The sequence below is a fragment of the Schistocerca americana genome, chromosome 6, assembly GCF_021461395.2.
Source record: "Schistocerca americana isolate TAMUIC-IGC-003095 chromosome 6, iqSchAmer2.1, whole genome shotgun sequence".
NCBI lineage: Eukaryota > Metazoa > Arthropoda > Insecta > Orthoptera > Acrididae > Schistocerca > Schistocerca americana.
In genome coordinates, this window is record NC_060124.1 from 514,831,579 (window position 1) to 514,844,217 (window position 12,639).

The following is a 12,639-nucleotide window of genomic DNA, read 5'->3' on the forward strand; positions in this document are numbered from 1 at the left end:
TGTTCATGCGCTGCGGTGGTGAATAGATAAGCTCATACACAAATCGTTCCTTTTTGTTTCCCATTTCACAACCGTTCATGTAGGCCATCTGATTTGAAAATGTAGACATCCCGTCGATCTCTAGATCCCTTTGTTTAGTTTCTTAATGGTGAGAATAGGAAACAATATTTTTAAGTAACCACTTCAGAATACGCTTGACGCTCTCGTGTGCCTCTATACGCGCACCAGTGCCTTTTACTCTCACGTCATTATGGGGGATACCTGGTAAAGTATATTTCATACAGTCTAGGTCGAATAAAGATCTTCAAATTTATTGAACGTCGTTTCGCGAGAAAAAAGTAGTCTTTTTTCGAACAATTTTCACATAATTTCGCAGATAAACTGAGTCACATTTTAGCGTCTCGAAATTCTTTTGTTTTCTTCCGCTATGCTAGATAAATAAAATTCCCCAATGCCCCACGTCGAAGAAGAGTATCGCCAGGAAGAAAATGAAAGATACTGTTTACAGCTGTTTGTAATGCTGAATAGGTAGAGCGGTATTCTTCGTAAGATGTTTTAAGAAATATCACTGTTAGCATTAACGTAATATAGAGTGCGAGTGAGGTACTCCATCTCAATTTTTAACGTTTTCGATTTCATAATTCATTTCCTTTCTAATTATAAAAGAGAAAGGAAGAAACAGCACCCCTGATAGGTCATATCTGTCACTTACCTGTTTCCAAGACAACAATTCCGACTGAGCCGTGTCGTCTATCGTTGCGTTTGATAGTCGATTTCCTCTGTGTCAGATAAGGAAAATTGCTAGACGTACCAATAGCGAGGTAACGACGTGCCAGTTCTTTTGCCATGTAAACGTAGCATAACGGCTAAGAAGAAGAAGAAAATGATCGTGACTAAGGATGACGACTTACTTAACTCATAATTAGTACAGAATATTTGGTCCAATGAACATCCACAACTGAAGAACATATTCGTAGAATAAAAATCCACTTGAGTGGCCAGTAATTGCTTAATCTATTACACGCGAAGTATGGAATTTCATCTTCAGGTGCCACCAGTTGTCGTGCTTTCCAGGTGGGCGTTACGGTTCCTGGCCCTACACTCCCAAGCGTTTGTTTGATGTGGGTGTGACCCCCCATGACTGTCACGACCGCCACACATTTATTATCCCATAATTATTTGGTGCCACCTGAAGATAAAGCATTGTGCTTCGAAACTGGTCGTGGAATAAATTAAGATATTACTGTCAACTGAAGCGGATTTATACCCTATAAATTTATTCTATAAAAATCAAAATTGGGGAAAGTGGTGTTTCGAGCACAACATTGTATGGATGTGAAACGTGGAATATCGGAGTACCAGAGAAGAAGAAACTGGATGGATTTAAAATGTGGTGGAATTGAAGAATGTTAAAAGTTGAGAGGGCAGATACAGAACGATGTCAACAAATAGTACAAAGAATAGATGAGAAAGGGAGTCTATGGAAGGTTCTTGTTAGAAGGAGAGAGAGGTTAGTGGAATTTGGTGGTTTGAGGACTGGTAAATGGGAAAATAAATAGGAATGACAGATAGACTAGATTGTAAAAGAAGAGGGTTGATAATAGGTGTAGCAATTACGGATAGATGAAAAAATCGCAGGTTCGGAAAAGATGGAGGACAGTATCAAACTAGATGAAAGTCTGATGAAACAAGTCCACACACACACACACACACACACACACACACACACACACACACACACACACACAAAATTTTTGACTGACACTAGTGGTGGTGATAGACGGTGTTCTATCATATGATGGATATTGTTTTAGAGATGCTGCCGAAAATGTCGCCCATCTACTTTGATGGACATATTGCATCTACTTGCTAATGATTTGCCTCAAACAGTCAAAAGAGATACACTCCAGAAGAGCTAACTACACGATTAGATGAAGCTGCAGCCATCAGTCTTGAAACACTTGGTTGCTTTGCGGGTACTAGACAATCATCAGCACACAGATACGGAAGTTTGAACACCGTCTCTGAGAAAACATGACTAAAATAAAAACTTTCAATGACGGGTAGCGGGAGAAGACTACCCAATACTCCAGTAGAGACTCATCAGATGCAGCTGCATGGGGGTAGCTCTCAGCGCGGTCCAAGGTGGTGCTGGAGTAGTTATTCTTCTTGTTTTACTGTGCCTATTAACACGTATCCATAAAACTAATATCGGGCTAGAATAATTTGGGATCACTCTAGCTAATGGGCTCACGAAATAAACCGCAACTGATTCTCCCAACTTCATTAATAACCTATGTACTGGTATTAACTTCGTTTTTTAAATGTCAGACATGTATGAAACATATTCAGTGATACCTCGATACCTTTTATAGATATAGCGTGAACTCACGGTGTGAAAATACATTGAATAGAGGGATTATTGTGCTGTTGCAGCGGACTTTGAATGGTCCAGCATCTATAAATTTACGAGTCTCGAAAGTAACTAGCTCCGCCGAAATGTCATGCTTATGCCTTAGATTTTACAAAGTTTCAAACACGTTTCGTTCCCATCATTATGTTATTTCGCAGGAAAATCATTCAACCTGCACTAAGATGAGATGGGTAACTGTTTTTATTTTTATTTACCTCCCACAATGTTCATCAATAGTCAAATATCCATGAGATATTGAAAGGTGGCTACACTGAGTCACAGCGCCAGAGATTGCGCCAAAGATTATTATTCCGCCGCCTCCACTGGCAGTAGTAGTTCAGAGGATGTCGAGGGCAGTTGTTGTTCAGTTGGGCGAGAGAGTAGACGCTATTCGGTTGGTGCAATGTATAGATGGAAGAAGTTGCAATTGTCAGAATATATTTGAGAAAGGAGATGGGCTTTTGATTTTTGATGCTGGTGTAATGGAATATTTTCGTCAATGTATAATGAGGTAAAGAGGTATTACAGTTTTCTTTAATGACAATCCGTCTTGCTCACAGGTACAGTCAACAAAGCATCTGGCTCGTGTTCATTTATTAGAATTGTAATTCTGGTTTCTATGTGCAATTATCGTATTTCTGGTTTTTCAATTAGTTCATTGTAAATGGTGTTTAAAATATTTAGTCGTATTGAGAAAGAACCGCGCCAGATACATGTACGTTGAGTCACACTACCACACACAGAACAGTTACACTTGTGCTTTGCTGTTTCGTAGCTTTTATAGTAAAATCCTTGTCATTCTTTATTTTTATTTTATGCAGTCAGATTGCGTGCTAATACTAGTCAGGGCCAACCGGTTACGAGACTTCGTAACCGGTCACACAGCTACTAAAATAATTGCATTTATTCATTAATATTAGTCCTTTCTTTTTAATCAAGCCCCCATGCAATATTGCGTACTTCGTACCTATCCAAAAAAGTTGTATGACATCCAGCATACGTGGGAAACGAGCCATTTCTCTTTGAAGAACACCAGTTTGTCTCCCCTGTGTGACACCCCTTCCTTTAGAGACCCTCTGTTCGCGACGACAAACGAAGCTAATAAAATGTAAGCTCCTACACTTGCTTGGCATGAACTTTTCCCAGGCCAAAACTTTGTCCATTTCCGAACTTTATATCCCCATCACCCTTGCCTTCATAGGTACATAACATCAACCAAAGCAAATCAACGGATTGGAATGAACGTAGCGATCACACCATCACGTATCTTGTTAATGGAAAGGTATTACTAGTGACACCTGTTTGTGGTGACAATTTTTGTCCGATTTCGTCCTTTTTAAAAAGTTATTTCTGTATATTTTTCGTTAGTTTTTTTCCATTGCGTCAAAAATTTCGCTAAATTTTATTTCCATTTTTCATTAGTAAAAGGTAAAGGAAATACATTTGTGGCACATTTGCAGTGAAAAATCTTTTATTTTACATAAATTGGAAAAGCATAAAAATTATAAAACTTAAAAACACAAATACCAAATCATGAAAGTTTGGAAAACATTTATACTGTCCTAGTCTATGTACACAACACACAAGTCAGTCTGAGAAAGACAAGGATACCGCGACTTCCATATTACTGGGAGTCAGAGATGTTCTCCTGTCAGACATTATATTGCAATATCTAGAAAATGATCTCTCACTGTCAACATTACTGACTGGGCTCCACAAAGCCTTCACTGCAGCTTCCACAAAACGTCCATACTCTGCTTTCAGGGAGAGAAGAATACCAATCACATCAACATCTTTACCTTCTCTACAAGAACTAGCCACTAAATCCATAAACCATGTGTATGGTACAAGAAATTCTGACGTTGGAAGTTCTAGTAGAATCGGAATTTTCTTTATCAGCTCGAGTAGTCGATAAAATGAATTCTTCTTTATCATTTTTCGCTCGTTTTGCCGCTGCAGTGAGTTCCGTGAGCGTAGCTTGTCTTTTTATACAAGTAGTTGTTAGCGCCTTCTCCTTGTTCTTCTTATGGAAAGAACTGTTATTGAGGTGTTTCAGGCACATGTCTTTCCTCAGCCACTCAATACGCACATTGCGGTATTTGCACATAAGTATCTTCCTACTTTTGTCGAAAACGTAAAATCCTTGTGACGAAAGTTCCTTTTCTCGGTCGAAAACTGTCACTAACATATTAATCATCTGCAGCGGACTGTGAGCTGATATGAAACTTCCTGGCAGATTAAAACTGTGCGCCGGACAGAGACTCGAACTCGGGACCTTTGCCTTTCGCGGGCAAGTGCTCTACCAACTGAGCTACTCAAGCACGACTCACACCACGTCCTCACAGCTTTACTTCTGCCTGTGTCTCGGCTCCTACCTTCCAAACTTTACAGAAGCTCTCCTGCGAACCTTTCAGAACTAGCACTCCTGAAAGAAAGGATATTGCGGAGACATGGCTTAGCCACAGCCTGGGGGATGTTTCCAGAATGAGATTTTCACTCTGCAGCGGAGTGTGCGCTGATATGAAACTTCCTGGCAGATTAAAACTGTGTGCCGGACCGAGACTCGAACTCGGGACCTTTGCCTTTCGCGGACAAGTGCTCTACCAGCTGAGCTACCCAAGCAGGAGAGCTTCTGTAAAGTTTGGAAGATAGGAGACGAGATACTGGCAGAAGTAAAGCTGTGAGGACGGGGCATGAGTCGTGCTTGGGTAGCTCAGTTGGTAGAGCACTTGCCCGCGAAAGGCAAAGGTCCCGAGTTCGAGTCTCGGTCCGGTGCACAGTTTTAATCTGCCAGGAAGTTTCGTAGTAGAATGTCTTTGGAATACTCGATATATCATATATATCGAAATGGCGTACAATCGATATCCGGATTGTATTACCATAACTCCAATCGAATTTCCGCAGTTAAGTTCAAATGACGAGATTTTGCCAAGTTTCGTCAATTATTTCGCGATTTGGCTTAAAAGTTAATAGTTTCGCTTTTTCAGCAAAATGTGTAAAATTTCGTGAAATTTCGCGATTTCGCGCTTTGCGAAAAGCAGGTGCCTCTAGGTATTACGCATAACGAATGCAAGCGACGATTTTACTCAAGTACATTCTATCACTGCATTTCCAGTTACATTACAACAGTGACAGCAAACGAGCAAATGAACTTAGCGATCGCGGCATCCAATCTGCTGTTAATGCGGCGTCCCTGGGTACGGTGTGAGTGGAGGTGGCAGTTTTAATTGTCGGTGACGATGACGAGGCAGCGTCCAATGCGCCGGACAACAGTTTAGCGGGCGCGCCGAGTTGATAGGACGGCGCCACCGTTTGGCTGGGCAGTGTGCGCCGGGACCGATTGCGGTCTGCCACAGGGGCCGGCGAAGTGCGCATGCGCGACCCGCCGGGTCGATGGGCCGAGAGGCGGCGTACACGCCCCAATCCGCCGTTCCTCAACCCCTCTCAAGTCCTCACCGCGCCACTGAACACTTTGGCTTGCTCTACAACTACCCGAATGCAGTCGCGTGTAATGCAGTTGCGTCGACGTTGCCTTTTGCAACGTACTAACTGCCCGTACCTACGGGTCTTATGCAACCCGCAACCCGTCCAAATACCACGTGGAAAATTTTCATATTCTTTTGCTCTCTACGACCTATTATTCCTACAGGAAAAGTGAACAGGAACTTTTTGTAGGAAATTTAGTGTAGTTAAATTTTGTGCTAGGATATGCTTTCGCTAGAGGCTGTAATTTTCGAATTATTCAAGAAAAAGTGTAAAAGTGACCTTCAGGCGCGTTTTCCTTGACTAATACGAAAAACGGTGGCCTCCAGCAAATACGTATCCCAGTATAAAAATTAACTACATTAAATTTTCTACAAAAAGGTCCTGTTTGTTTTTTTGTTTAGGACTAATAGTTCGTGCGAAGTGAGCGAGAGGACATGAAAATCTCGCTCGTTGTTTTCGAAGGCATTGCAGGTTGCATAAAACCTATTCCTACGGATAGCTGAGTGATGGTCGAAGTAGAGAGGATATAAAACGTAGACTGGCAATGGCAAGGAAAGCGTTTCTGAAGAAGAGAAATTGGTTAACATCGAGTATGGATTTAAGTGCCGGGAAGTTATTTCTGAAAGTATTTGTATGGAGTGTAGCCACGTATGGAAGTGAAACATGGATGATAACTAGTTTTGACAAGAAGAGAATAGATGCTTTCGAAATGTGGTGCTACAGAAGAATGCTGATGATTAGATGGGTAGATCACATAACTAATGAGGAGGTATCGAATAGAATTGGGGGCACAACTTGATAGAAGAAGGGATGGGTTGGTAGGACATGTTCTGAGGCACCAAGGGATCACCAATTTAGTACTGTAGGGCAGCGTGGAGGGTAAAAATTGTAGAGAGAGACCAAGAAATGAATACACCAATCAGATTCAGAAGGATGTAGGTTGCGGTAGGTACTGGGAGATGAAGAAGCTTGCACAGGATAGAGTAGCATGGAGAGCTGCATCAAACCAGTCTCTGGACTGAAGACCATAACAACAACAACAACGGATAGCTGAATCAGTCTGTACAGAGATCTTTGATCGTCGTCTGCAAAGACACCTCCTTTCCCGCTCATAGCTCTGGTGCGAGGTCATTTCTCCCACTCTCGAGATACTATGCGCCAGTACTATATCTTTCCGGACGTGTTTGGGACTTCACACACTCAGTGACCAGTAGTATACCCCTCCATCTGCTTTCTGAGGGACGTGCTCATACTATATGAACCGGATCACGTCAACTTTCAAGCAAAGTGTGGGCAATTGCTTTGTAAGGGAATGCGAAATGTGAAACAATAATTAAAACAATGTAGGAAGGGTGAAAATTTTAGGGCCAGGAATGGAGCTTGTAGGCTACCAGAATAGGGCAGTGTAAAACGCAGAATACGATTCCCAAACATGGTCGAGACATTGACACTGACACTGACGAAGTTATAGACATGTAGAAGTTTAAATTGTAACATTGCTAGTTTACTGTATCTGTAAAAGCCAATTAACTTACGATGAAATCCAGTCAGTAGTGTTCAGTTATACTCAATGGTACTATACACAAAAATACGAGGGGCGTTCGGTGTGTAATAAACTCATTTTGCTCAGCCAATTTTGAAGAAACGCGGAATTTCTGGTGGGACGTCGTAGAATATTCCCGCTTCAGCACCTACAGTTTCATGAAGTTCCGATAGGTGGCAGCACTATACATGGCCTTCGAAATAATGTCTGTAAGGCTGGTATTACACTATCAAATTTCTTTGTCCAATATGTTTGTCAAATATCTTTGTCATAGAAATTTGATGGTGTAATAGGGAACTTTGTCAAATGTCGTCAAATATTTGATCAAATTTAGGGCCTCGCTGCAGATTTGATCAAAGAAGTCGTTTGTCTTCTGTTCACTGCAATGTGATTTGTTACCACGTGGAGGGCTGGCATCGCTGCAGCATTCTGTCATCTGTAGTGTTTTTGGTTCAAATGGCTCTGAGCACTATGGGACTCAACTGCTGTGGTCATCAGTCCCCTAGAACTTAGAACTACTTAAACCTAACTAACCTAAGGACATCACACACATCCATGCCCGAGGCAGGATTCGAACCTGCGACCGTAGCAGTCGCACGGTTCCGGACTGCGCGCCTAGAACCGCGAGACCACCGCGGCCGGCATGTAGTGTTTTTATAAACATTGCTGGTAAATACAATTGGTGTGTACTAACAACTACAACATTAATAGAGATGTATGAAGCTGATGAGGCGCTTTACAACGTGAGGCACCCTCGATACAAAAATAGATTAAGAACGGAGACCTGATCTGACCTGACCTAACCTAACCTGATCTAACCTAACTCTCTCCTGCATCAAGGAATCGGAGCGTTACAGTGAGCCTGTCTTCTGCAGATATAGCAGTTCTTAAGTGGGTATTGTGCTTTGTGATATGAGGATACACTTCACTGAGCACATGCAGAAATGTATGCACAATGTATGCACATCATTCTTATCTAACTGATTTGCGACTTGACATCCTATACTACAAGCTCACACAATGAGTTATGTTGAATGCTTTTATCGTCTATTCGTAAAACCCACGGCTTCACCCAGTTACGTTTCCTTTTATCCCCCGCTTCTCTTGCGCATGTGCACACAGTGCAACTGTGGTACATGTAACTGTTGCGGTTAATAACAAGTTGTTGTTGTCAGCCATCTTGAACTTTGGAGAAAAATATGATGACAGTGTAATACCCCTTTTTAGCGCCACGTCAAAGATCTTTGTCAAATATATTTGACGAATATTTGATCACATCTTTGATCAAATCTTTGACAAAGAAATGTGATAGTGTAATACCGACCTAACAGAAGTGCGTTCGATGCAGAGAGCTGTCATTGAGTTTCTTTTGCTGGAAAGCCACAGCATCGCAGATATTCGTAGGCGCTTGTACAATAACCACGGAGGCCAGACAATGAACAAAAGCACGATGAGTCGTAGGACGAAGCGGCTGTCATCATCGCAACAAAGTCGCAGAAACCTATCCAGTCTCTCGCCTACCGGCCGCCTCACATAGCTGTGACTCCTGCGGTGTTCGAACGTGCCGACACTCTCATTCGAGGTGATCGACGGATCATAATCAAACACTTCACTGCACAACTGGACGTCTCTGTTGCTAGCGCTGACACACCTGTCCATCAGTTGGGGCACCAGAGGTATGTGCCCGTTAGCACCTCGCTGCCTAGCAAAAGTCCATAAAGAGCGACGAAGCACTATCTGTGTGCTCCAAAATGTTCAAATGTGTGTGAAATCTTATGGGACTTAACTGCTAAGGTCATCGGTCCCTAAGCTTACACACCACTTAACCTAAATTATCCTAAGGGAAAACAAACACACACCCATGCCCGAGGGAGGACTTGAACCTCCGCCAGGACCAGCCGCACAGTTCATGACTGCAGCGCTTGAGACCGCTCGGCTAATCCCGCGCGGCTTATCTGTGTGCAATTGCTTGCACGTTACGAGGCTGATCTTGACAATCTTTTGTCGAAGACTGTCAGAGGTGATGAGACGTGGGTTCATCACAACGAACCGGAAACGAAACGGCAATCCATAGAGTGGCGCCACCCCATCTCTCCTCCGAAGAAAATGTTTAAAGCTGCACTTTCGGCCTGTAACGTCACGGCGGCGGTCTTATGGTACTCATCTGTTTGACCCAATGAAGGATGCACTCCGCGGGAAGCAGCATGTGGATAATAGGGAGCCGCGCGGGATTAGTCGAGCAGTCTCAAGCGCTGCAGTCATGAACTGTGCGGCTGGTCCCGGCGGAAATTCGAGTCCTCCCTCGGCCATGGGTGCGTGTGTTTTCCCTTAGGATAATTTAGGTTAAGTAGTGTGTAAGCTTAGGGACTGATGACCTTAGCAGTTAAGTGCCATAAGATTTCACACACATTTGAACATTTTTTTTTTTGATGGTAGGGACGTTATTGATGCAGCAAGATGTTGGCTCCGAGATCGACTAGTAGAGTGGCACCATCCGGGCATAAAGGCCCTCCGAGTAACGTCGTGTAAGGCCATCACATCGAACGGAGATAATATTGAAAAATAGGGTCTTGTAGCTATAAGAGTGGGGAATAATGTAGTGTATTAGAGTCCCGAATGAAACCAACTCGCATTCATAAAAAAATGTGTTTTATTGCTCACTGAACGCCCCTTGTATGTTAAGCCAAGTGTAATCACGGATTGGAAGCATCCTTCGTGGAACTGGTACACAAAAGAATAATACCAATAATGATAGAACTCACTGAAAAGACACCGGATTCATGTTGGGACTAAAAGTTATGATGCAGTCGTGAATTGCTTAACAAAAATAATCAAAATACGTTTATCAATGCATATTTCATGACACATTAATGAAAACCCTGTTATTTCAACATACTAATTATATCAGTGATGATATCAACATTGTGAAGCCAAAATCTGTAACCAGTTTTATGAAAGGACATAAATTTCAACTGTAATTTTAATTATGCACAATTCAAGCAAAAAGTAGATAGCTTCTGTAAAGGTTCGCTATTACATAAGGATCTGAGATGGTACCCACAGTGTGTTAGTCTCGCCGCAGTATTACGCCAGTTTTCGGCAGTTAGGGATTTCTTTGTATCACGTCAATTTTGGGCCCGGATGAGATGTTGGTGTATGTGACCGTAGAAATAAATTACAGAAAGAGTAATTCAAGCATATTGACTGCATCATTTTAATAAATAGTGTACCGCAAAAAACCGTCTTTGCATGCTGATTGAATCACATGACATACATTATATGGAATGGTCTATTTACTAAATACATAGTTACATCACCCATTCATTCGCAGAACTAGCGAAACATTATAAGTTCCAATGACAATGGCGTCATTCAGATCGGCATGTTAGCTGTTTCGCCGGCCGGGTTGGCCGAGCGGTTCTAGGAGCTACAGTCTGGAACCGCGCGACCGCTACGGTCGCAGGTTCGAATCCTGCCTCGGGCATTGATGTGTGTGATATCCTTAGGTTAGTTAGGATTAAGTATTTCTAAGTTCTAGGGGACTGATGACCTTAGAAGTTAAGTCCCATAGTGCTCAGAGCCATTTGAACCATTTTTTTGTTAGCTGTTTCATGTCCCATGTATCACATTAATTGTATGATGTAGAACGAGTCATTTTACATTCAAGTTATACATTCTGGACTACATGTTGCCCATTTACAAGGAGTCTTAGAAAAAGAAAAATTCGTTACCAATTTCTCCCCTTTGCATTCTACACCTTACAAAAACACAAATTCTACTACAGAATAAAAGGAGTTATCAATGAGAAGCTTTTTCAGTTTGTTTTCAAATATAACGGTGCTGTCTGTCAGAAATTTTATATAATTGGGTAAGTGATCAAAAATATTGGTGGCAGCACTCAAGACAACATTAACGTGTCGAAAGGATGACTTTTTTCCTATGTTGTTGTAATTATGTACGTCGTTTTTCCTCTTGAACTGCAGTAAACTTTTTACAGCTAACTTCATGATGAAATCAATATGCTGTGAAGCAGTAGTTAAAATGCCTAACTCCTTAAACAAATGCCCATAGGATGATCGTGGGTGAGCACCACATATTATACTTGCAGTACGCTTTTTGAACAATGAACATTTTCTTACGCCACAACATTATTCCCGATGACATAATTGAATGAAAATACTCAAAATACGTCAACTTACTGATTTTTCTCCCCCCCCCCCCCCCCCCCCAGGATTTGCAATAACTCGAAGTGCAAATGTGGCTGGACTAAGTTATTTTAGGAGCTGCAAAACGCATTTTTCCCGGTTTAAATTCTCATCAATATGACACCTAATAGTTTTGAAATTCTCGCCCTATTTGTTATTTTCTCACCATGTAGTATACATATTAATGGCGTAGAACCTCTAGATGCGCAGGATTGATATTTTTGTGTCTTTTTGTAATTGAGAAGTAGACAATTAAAAAAAAAATCACTCAATAAGACTTATAAGAACAATATTAACCATTTCCTCTGTTGCTGTGTATTTGTTAGCGCTGATTATAATATTAATGCCTCCTGCAAAAAGAACTAATTCTGTATGTTGTCTATCAGATGAAAATTCGTTACGTATATGAGAAACAATATTAGACCTAAGACTGAGCCCTCTGGAAACACATAAGTGATTTCTTACCAGTTAGAAAAATCTCCCCTATTTACGTTGGTTGGATTGTTAAGTGATTTCCTTCTTGTTACAAAAATCTCCCCTGCTTACGTTGGTTGGGCTGTTAAGTATAACTTTCTATACTATCAATTCCATAAAAGCTCAGTTTATCCAGCAGAATACTGTGAGTAACACAGTCATATACCTTACGTAGATCACAGAAAATGCTAGCTGGTGGTATTTTGCTGTTTGTGCTTGCAAAATTTGCTGACTAAATGTGTAAAAACAGATTCTCAGTTGAGCAATTCGTCTGGAATCCAATTTGTGATTCACTGAGGATATTATGATTTATCAGCTGGGATACTATTCTAGAACACATCACCTTCTCAAAAGTTTAAAAGTGAATTCAGTAGGGAAAAGCGTCGGCAACTATTGACATTTCTCCTACCACATTTCTTATGGAGAAATTTTGACGATGGCGTGTTTCAGTCTTTCTGGAAAAATACCTTGGTGCATAACGTATTTAAGGTAAGATAGTGCTTATTATACAGGAAGTC

General features: G+C 41.5%; 1 protein-coding gene and 1 non-coding gene across 5 annotated transcripts in view; one reads left to right on the forward strand and one right to left on the reverse strand.

The window, feature by feature from the left end:
* LOC124619553 (synaptotagmin 1-like) overlaps positions 1–12,639 on the reverse strand; it is a 473,464-nt gene that overhangs the window by 268,504 nt on the left and 192,321 nt on the right. The gene's annotated exons all lie outside the window — the stretch shown is intronic.
* Trnas-cga lies at positions 5,116–5,190 on the forward strand. Its single transcript has one exon. It is a non-coding gene; the product is annotated as a tRNA-Ser (tRNA).